General features: G+C 36.6%; 1 protein-coding gene across 3 annotated transcripts in view; it reads right to left on the bottom strand.

The window, feature by feature from the left end:
• Window positions 1-914: 914 nt before the first annotated feature.
• The window catches only part of LOC121870383 (poly(A) polymerase type 3-like), a 63,941-nt gene continuing 54,716 nt past the window's right edge, over window positions 915-10,139 (bottom strand). For all 3 annotated transcript variants that reach the window (XM_042372198.1, XM_042372199.1, XM_042372200.1), the window contains exon 12: window positions 915-5,808. The gene's annotated coding sequence lies outside the window, so the exon portion shown is untranslated. The remainder of the gene's footprint in view (window positions 5,809-10,139) is intronic.

Below are 10,139 nucleotides of genomic sequence, written 5' to 3'. Positions count from 1 at the left end.
GGTTAAAATATCCCGTATATGAGACTTTAATATAAGAGGAAAAACCAATGAGAGAGAATAGAGGAAGAAAGTAATTGAGACAGACAGCACAAGAGAAAAATAATAAAAACAGGCTAGGAGATGAGAGAGAGAAGAGGGAGGAAGGGGCAGTGGAGCAACACAGCAGGTAGTACTTATTCACCTCTTGTTCTCAACAACAGCTCGCACCCACCATGCCCATCTCCAACCCTGAAAAAGCTCAATATAAAATGATGGCATGATTCACAGACCCAAACAGCCAGTTAAAGAATAGTAATATGTGTGTTGGGAATATTGTGAACGTGGAAAGCAATATACACATACATATTACATTTATCATTTAGCCAACAATTAAAACCAATATCATGCTAACAAGTGATGGAGAGAATGCAAAGCACATTATGGATCATGAATGTGAGTGAGAAGGGTTCATCTAGAGTTCCAGCAGGAGTAAGAGGCAAAATTCAAGAAACCTATACAGTACCTATAGCTCATCTACCATATCATTTTATGTGATGGGCAAGTGCAAAATATTCTATAACTTTATATCATCTAATTTTTCATCATTTAGCTCAAATTTTCTGTGATGAATGAACTGCTAACTTCAAAGATACATAGAGCAAATTCTTAAATACACTATGCAGTTTCTCTACCTAATCTGAGTTGATATATTCCTATCCTAAATTAGTTATATTCATCTGTATTTTAACTTCTTCAGATTTATTCCTACTATAATGTAATCATTAAAAAAAATTTGAGAAACAAGATTTTTAACATGTTAACAAGACTGAGTGATACCCTATTATAAAACAACACCACAGCACATATACATAGTCCAACACAGCACTGTAATGACCCATCAAACAGTCATTGTTTACGAGAAAATAAAACAAGTCTTTAGCATTTTATCTTCTTTTATCATTTTTATTTTACAGTTTCATTTTCTTGTAATTTTTTCAAGTATTTTTTCTTTTTTTCATAATTCCTGAAAATAAACTTATCTGCCAGTGAGGCTTTTATCATTTTGAGTATAAAATAGTTCACAGAGTACACACTATAATACTTCTTAACAAGAGTGTTGGGTCCCTGTCACAATACATAAATATATAAATACACCCACGAGAGGCTCTGCAGCTGGTACATTAATATTACAATAATTATAACTGAGCTTCATCAGACTCTGAGGACTATATGACAGTTGATGCCTGAATGGTTGATTGCACAAAATGGAAAAAAAAAAGTGGGAAACATACATAGAATATACAGTACATACACACACACATACAATCATCTATTCATACATATGTATCGATACATTTTTTTTTATATTTTGTATGTCTGGTCTAGGGGGGCTGTCAACTTCGTTACTCTGTTAACATTAGTTTTCTAATTAAAAAAAAAATATTTTTTTCATCATAAATATGAAATAACTACAGTACAAGTTAATGAAAGAACAAGAAAATACAAAATATACATTAAATTTTGAGGTTTCATTCCCCTACAGAAGCCCAGAAAAGTCGGATACAAATGTGTTTTATTAAGCAATGACTGTTAGCATGACACCTAAGAGGCCCCTCACCATACGATATCATTTCAAAACACAGTAGAGGTGAGACATGTTAATACTTCTGTAACATTTTGACACAAGCAGCACAGAGTATGTTAGAACTAGAGTACAATGTACAAAACTACAGTACAATGTACACAACTACAGTATTGTGTCAACATACATAAGTGAGGTATTGAGTCTACATCGTTGAGTACATGCAGAGAGCTTGGAGGGAACATCATTTGCTTACAATAGGTTGTTCACTGCTACAAATAATCCAAATCATTTTGAAAGAAGACAATGGCCAGAGTAAACGGTTTCTATCCAAATCATGGGAAGTATATAGCTATCTTACACCCTGTATTATGCTTTAATTTAAAAGATGTAACATTAAAAATGATTCTTTAAACAACCTGAAAAACACTTGGTGTTCACTGCAAAAAAAAAAAAAAAAAATTCATCAAACCTTTTTTTAACCCTATTTGTAACCCTTTAAGATATACAGTACTGTACACTCAAGTCAGTTAATGAACACATCATCACAAACATTATCGTTATGTAAAAATTATCCATTGTAAGTAAAGGAACAAGTACTCTTTTTTTAAGATGTCTTTATTCTAAAAATGTGCACTGGCCAGCACAGTACAATACATATATGACTCCCAACCCACTGGCCCTTATTATCTTTCACCCTAAAAAAGAAGGCAGCCTCCTTCTTTACATCTCAACAAGTGAGAGTTCATTTTGGTATACTGTACTGTACATATTTACAATCTACCAAATAGCTACATGATATTCAACAACTTAAATGTGTGATGACCTGATCATATGACTTGGGTGTAGGTTTCTCCTCACCACTATCCCCTACTATACTTCTAAGAAAAATTAAACAAACTTTTTATCTTAAAGTTTGGTCCATGTCACTATAGTTGAAGAGCAATAAATATGAGAACTACACCCAAACTTACACATTCAAACAAGCAAGCAGAGTTAGAAATATGGACAAAATCTATAATTATTAAGAATCAGCTGAGGAATTTTGGAATAAGCCCTTCACAATATGACTTTAAACACCAGGCATTGTACCACTCCAACTAGGCAACTCTGACATCACAACACAGTACAATGACCTCTTATCACCTGAGTAAGAAATCTATACTGTAAACTGTACTGTGTCCAGTTTTGGAAGGGAGGATATACTGTGACAGGTGACAATCATGTTAGTTTCCTATAGCAGTAGAAGTGATCAATTCTTGTTCAAACTTCATTTCAACTGACACACACTTGAACTGTTTCGAATTTACAACCAATTATTCATAGTGTGTGAAACGAACTGAAGTTTATTTTCATATACTGTGTGTGCGTGTGTTACTGTGTACAACAAGAATATACCATTATGCTCTTGTGCACAGTACAGTACAGTGAAGTAGGGCTATAGGTTATATGGTATTATACAGTACAGTATATTAAAGCTGCTACAGATAGGAACAGAAAATTCACTTTTAAATGTTAAGTCCTAACTTCATATTTTTGTTTTTTTAATTTGAAACATACAGTACAGTACAGTGCCTATATTTTATTTATTTATTTATTATTTTTCAATATTGGTATTTGGATTATAATTACCTGAACTGTATTTCCTCTTTATATTAAACTTCTAATACCTAAAAAAAAAAAAAAAAAAAAAAGGCAGAATTGTATGTATCATTAAAATTTTCACTATGGTTTGAAGCAAAATTTACATGAAAAAGAAATTACATTTCATATGACACAGGATGTAAGGGCTTAAACTTGCTGATGTTTTAACAATTATAATTTTGTGTAGCATAAATACGATGGTGCACCTAACACTAAACTACTACCTGCACAGCATACAATAACTAGGGTGTGTTGGCACAGTCGCACTTGTTATTCGAATATAAACAAGAGAAAGTAACGAATGCTGACCACCTTCATGGGCCACTAAGAAAGTGTCAGCCACCACATGCAGCGTCTGGGAGATGTAAACTAATACAGTAATAATAATCCAATTTCACCATTACTGAACAAACACACCCTCTCTCAGCCACTCATGAAGTTTGATAGGGATACATAAGGCGTGATACCACTAATAAATGTCTTACATCTTAAACCAAGTTACAAAATATTCTGCCAAATGCCTCAGACATCTGAAACAATCCTTTAAACTCATGGTATTTAAAACATTAAATTTTGATATGAAAATTCACAGATTTAGACGTAACAACCACAAACAAAACATCGTCTATCATAAATTTGATTTATGAAAGAAACAAAAGTGTGATTAGTAATGCAATGAATAACCAGAATGGCTGCATTATGATAAAACAAATAGCTACACTCTGAACACTTGCATCTCCTCTAGCATCAAGATGGAATTCCCATTTTTTCAATCAAAGTTTTTATCACTGCAAAATAAGGAAGTTTTTTTTTTCAGCAACATTTTCAATAATAAATTCATGAAATTATCATAATACAACATTGGCACCACTGGACACTATGAGCTTAAGTAAGATGCATCAGACTACTGTATTGTTGTGTAGTTCCCAACCAGCCAACACCACAACACACCTCACCTCCTTTATGTTCTGTCTCAAGAAAGGACAGTGATTCTTTTTATGTATTTTGAAATTCTATGTACATCTGGAATCCACCTTCATAAAATATCATCAAATTTGTCCAGCATGATTCTCTTTCATGTCTCATTACAGACTCTTAACCAAAAATAAAAGATCAAATGAAGCAGATTGTGTTTTACTGTATACATGTAGTATATATATATATATAGATTTAGATTTATGGGTGGAATCACAGATGAAAAATAAAACAAAAAACTTGCCTGTACCTGTGAATTACTGATAAAACCCTAGAACCTTGGGTTAATAATATTTAGTTTCACATAACAAGAGAAATTGTACTTTAACGTGCCTCATCATTTGATGAATGATAAAAGCTTTACGTACTAATATTAGCGGAATGAATAATACTACCACGATAGGCTTCTTGGCTCTTGTTGCTAACTCCTAAATGCCCCACAAGTGCTAAGTCACTCTAGGAGAGCACTTAAGCATTTCAGGAAGTTTAACTTAAATTCCAACAACTCAAGTGAAAACAAATGAGGATATGACTTTCACAATGGTTACATTAACATCAAACTGGAGATAATTCCAGTTGAGTAAAACAAGACTCTTGAGTCCCACATTTCACATGGAAAAGTTATTCTATACACCTTTGTATATCTTAACCCTCAACTCTTATAAGTAAACACCACCACCAACAACACCTTCAGTTGAGTGAGACTACGGGCTGGGTACTGTACCGTGCCTACAAACTGCCACTGACTTGCTTTGACTCAACTTTCATTACTTGTGAAAGAAAGTCCACTTGAGTGAAACTGCTGACATTTTCACAACCTCCTCTGCTAAGTTACTAAAGTGCAACAGTCTAGTCATCACTGCCATATTCTTTTGTTGTAAATTATATTATCCTTCAATATTTTCTATTTTATATTTTAAGTCCATCTGTAAGTTTTCTTTTTGCTTCTACTGATACAAATGGCCTCAACATATTCTTGTATAATTGGACCAATTAATTAAGTTCTTTGTGTACAGTGAGTACAGTACTATCTTTGTTGGCCATATAATCTCTACTTTCATTCTATATAGATTTTTAATAATTAAAAAAAAAATTTTCACTGACAATAGATCACTTCCATTTGAAAGATCAAAATAATTTCATAACTTAAAAACATAATTTCAACTAAACTTTAGCACTTTTATAAATAAGACAGAGATCTCTGTGTCTTTCACCATTATTGTCACTGAAATGCTATGATTTGAATACCAATCAAATGATAAAGAAGGCACTCCAGTGATCCACTTACAGTATGGCACTCACTATACTGTACACATAAAGTAAAGTAACTCAACTCTTACACAAGCGATATGTCTTAAAAGAACTTTAAATTTATGTTCAAAATTTGTGTTACTTTTTTCATTTACTTTGTATAATTTTTTTCTAATGACAGTGAAAGGGAGGACAAGTACCAGCCAAAATCTCTGTTAGGTACCAAAGTGTTGTGGTGCTGCAACTTGTCCACATCAGTCTATCTCTGCCTTACCACGATCTGCTTCTTTGAGGTGAACAACAAGATCGTGTGGCCCGGCAGCCAACTGGGGTGGCTCAGGTGTGAGGACATCAGGAAGTTCAACGCTTGATAACCTCTGTTACAAAAAAAATCATACAATAGTTAGCACAGTCACACACACACATACATTGAAAGCACAGTACTGTCATTATCATTTACAATATACCACACCAAATATCATTAGTTCATAATATACCAAAGGGCCACATCAATGTTATATAACCCATCACTGACACTAAAGGTTTACACAGTGTCAAGCTATATAGAAGAATAATGTTACCTCACATACACAGTATACATTTTTTCCAAGTCTCATACTATATCTAGATCCAACAATATTTATAAGAGAGGTAACCTGAAATGGCTCCCAGATAACACCACTGCTATAAAATACCAACAAACTACTGGAACTCTTTTTGCCCTCCATCAAACCTCCTTTTTTCTCAAACTTTATTTCAAACAAAATATTCTATTTACTCAATGACTCAATCACATTTCTCCTCACTTGGGCCAGCAGATACAATACAGATGACAAAATTAAACTCATCCTCTTATATCTCTGCCCAAAAATCTGCTTAAAATGTGAATGGGATCAGGATATAGAAGTGATCCCCCCAGGTTATAGTCAACCCTCACTTTACGCGGTTAATGTAACCCAGGGTACCGCGGAAAGTGAGGAACGCGTAAAGTGAATAACATAACATATGGGATTAATTGAAATAGAGTCCAGGCCGACCCCCAAACTCCACTTTTTGACGACACACAACTATGTTGTAGTAAAAATATTATCTTAACTTTATGATGGCATGCACACACAATTAATAATTAAGAGAAATATCAATAATATTAGGTTTTTTAACACTTACATTAGTAGAAAAGATGGCTGGGCACACGGGGATGGGCGGTTGGTTCCGAGGCAGAGGGCAGATTATTGGCCCTCACCTGTATCACTTGTATCAATTGTATCACTATCCACCACAGAGGCTTGCAGGGCCTCTTTGTCAAACCCCCCAAAGTTCATATAAGTCCACATCCTCACTATAATTATCACTATCACTGACTTGGGCCGGCTGTAGTGGGTGGCGGGTGAAGAACTGGTAATGTTTTGATGACTGGGCGACCTTGTGCGCACCATGTTCACGCCGCTTACACAACATGGTGGATGGCGGGAGGTTTGGATCCAAAAATGGCGCGGCTCGCCAGCCGCTCTCCGCATAATGGGGTACACGCACCGCGGAATGTGAGCATGTTAGGTTCCGGCAGGGCACCGCTTAAACGTGGAAACGCGGAATGTGGGACCGCGTAAAGTGAGGGTTGACTGTATTATAAAAAAAAAAAACATGTCATGAAGCCAATGGAAAAATGAGGAAGAGTGAGTCAGTGTGTAAAATTATAGGACATCTCTTCATGCCACCCCACAGGTAAGTGTGCTGAAGCTGCATCAAGTGAGTGGGATGACAATTGGTATAAAAGTTAACAGTACAGTGGAGTCTGGATTTACGAGGTTTTGGTTAACGCGTTTGGTCATTTTCGCGGTGCCTTGCCAGAATCGATATGCTTTAATTACGCGGTAAATTTGGTCATTTACGTGGCGAGTCGCTGGAGGGTCCAGAAGCGCCGCGCCATTTTGGATTCAAGCGGCCCGCCATCCCGTCAAGCGGCGCGAGTAAGGTTGCGCAGTATGTCGCTGTTGCGTTATTGGTGATGTCATATGACGTATCGGACTGTGATTGGGCCACACATCCTTACCTCTCTCTCCCCCGCTAGCTGTGATTGGTTTAATGTAATATGACGTGCCCTGCCATGGGAGGGAAGAAGTCGCTGACCTAGCAGGGCCTGCCTCATTGTTCTCAGTCCGCATATACAGTTCTCTCTTGTGCCTGCTATTCCCCTCACAATGGCTTCTGCTGGACCCCCACCACCAGAGAAAAACATTGAATTACCTGGACCAAGCCATGATTGTGTGAAGGAAATCATCGAGTTGGGAGAGAAAATTAAGCTCATCCTTAACAACGACCCAGACAAGCATCTGTATGAAGTGTCTAATACAGGGCTGGATTCAGGAGTGGGCAGCTGCCCAGGGGCCTCCACACATTACAATATTTTATTTATTTGTTTATTCATTTGGATTATTTTTATTTTCATTCTTTAAAATTCATGTTTATCTATTCCATCACGTAAAACTATGTTCAGCAAGAAGCGTGATAGAAATTAGGCTAGCTACTCCTTGAAATTCATGAATACCTGGTTTTCCTATGAACCGTATATTTTTAATGAATGCTATTGTTTGTGTTGCTAATAATATATTTAGAATTCCACAAACATATATTGATTAAAAATGGACTACATGGAATAACGAAATTGAGATTAAAAAAAACAAATAAAATATTTTTTCATTCCATTACGAATGCTATCAGGGCGCTGTGTTCTAATTTCCTCAATATAACTGCATATGGCTTCAAAATTCTCCAAAGAAGTGTTCAAATTTCAAAATTTTCCCGGGGGGCTTACAGCGCCCCCCGGAACTCCCAGATGTTTAGGCTCACTTCACTCGCCACCCCACCCTTTTGGGTAGTTATAATGATGGGGGCCTCCATAAAGAGGCTGCCCATGGGCCTCCACAGGTCTAAATCCGGCACTGGTCTAATAACCATTTGACGAAATTTATGGAGCCGTATATCCAGATCTATCTCGACAACATCAATGCTAGTCGTCAACCTAGTATTGAGGACTTCCTCGCCCGCAACCCACCACAACCACAGGTTTGTCTGGGAGGCCCTGCAAACCTCTGCGAGTAGTGAAAGTGAAAGTGATTCACCGGAGGGCAACTAATCTGCCTTCTGCCTCGGAACCAGCCGCCATCCATGTGTGCCGACCCAGCTTTTCTACTAACGTAAGTGTTAAAAAACCTAATATTATTGATATTTCTCTTAATTATTAATTATGTGTGCATACCATCATAAAATTAAGATGTTATTTTTACTACAACGTACGTATTGTGTCGGAAAAAGTGTAGTTTGGGGGGTCGGCCCAGTCTCTTATTTCAATTACTGTAATCCCATACGTTCTGTTAATTCCTTTACGCATTTCTCGTTTTACGCGGGCCTCCACGGGCTCAGTTGACCGCGTAAATGCAGATCCCACTGTACATAATGTATCAAAGGATTTAAAATCCTTAGTTCTGGTAGTTTTAGAATTTAGATTTTGCCTCAAGCTGGAGCCCTGGAAGGATTCTGGGGCAGAAGTGGGACCTTAACACTGCCACTTCATTACTATCTACTACCAGCACTAAGTTATCAGCATACAAACTTACATGCCAAACCAGTCCTAAAGTCCCATGATAATGCCTCTAGCACCATGATAAACAGAAGGGGGTTCAAGGAAAAAGAATAGTGAAAAAAAGGAGAGGAAAGGAATAGAGAGGAGTAGGGGGGAAAGAGGGAAGTGGGAGGGAGAATGAGGTAGGGGAGGGAAAGAGGTAGGGGGAGGAGGTAACCACAATGCCCAGCAAGTGTACGGTAGTGGCAGCTACTGTACTTAACCAATCCATGTGCTATCTGCCAAGAATGCACACTGAACAATCTTCTGCAAATTCAGTCCAGTTCTAAACTATGACCAAGTCTTACAGCAGTGGGGAAACATGTGCCTGTTGTATGAACCACACTGAGGGTCCACACACACACACACATATAGACTGAAGAAACAATTGCACTTCATTCGTTGATGTTTTGCTGTTATGTTAAGATGTCGTGTCGCTCAATCACTGATGTATGCACAGTATAAGGAAGTTAGAGACATGTTTTTGGCATTTGTTGATATATTCTTTATTCTAGCATTTATTTCCAATCATATCCATAAGTACACCTATATTTTCTAATTGTTTTCAATAATTATGGCAGTTTAAGATTGAGCATTAATGAATATGTTGAGTACGTATTATAGTTTTCACTGATAGCTCTCAACATCATCTGCAGTATAACAAAAAAAAGTGACACAGGAAAAAAAATTATGGTCTAAATAGATTTATCATGGCATAACAAAATCATGTATCCATACCTGTACTTGAACACTTGAGAAATAAGGAGTTTGCTGTACAATGATCCCTCGGTTAACGAGCGCCTCGGTTAACGAGATTTCAGTTAACGAATTACCTTCCATAACATTCTTAATTTCGTTTAACGAGCAATCCCTCGATTAACGAGTTTTTAACGAGCACCCCTCCACATGTTTTCGCTTGCACACTAGCTGTCATATTAGTCCGTCAATACATAATTGGTTCTAGGGCTTAAATTCCTTACTATTTTAGTAAATATCAAGAAGTTTGTACTACTCAATAATTTTAAGTCTTATATTAAAATATTTAGTTATATTAACAATTATTTAACATAATTTAAGTACAGGGAAACT

The sequence above is a fragment of the Homarus americanus genome, unplaced genomic scaffold (assembly GCF_018991925.1).
Source record: "Homarus americanus isolate GMGI-L3 unplaced genomic scaffold, GMGI_Hamer_2.0 scaffold40856, whole genome shotgun sequence".
NCBI classification, from domain to species: domain Eukaryota; kingdom Metazoa; phylum Arthropoda; class Malacostraca; order Decapoda; family Nephropidae; genus Homarus; species Homarus americanus.
Note: the sequence above shows the minus strand (reverse complement) of the source record. Positions and strands in the feature narration are given on the sequence as shown.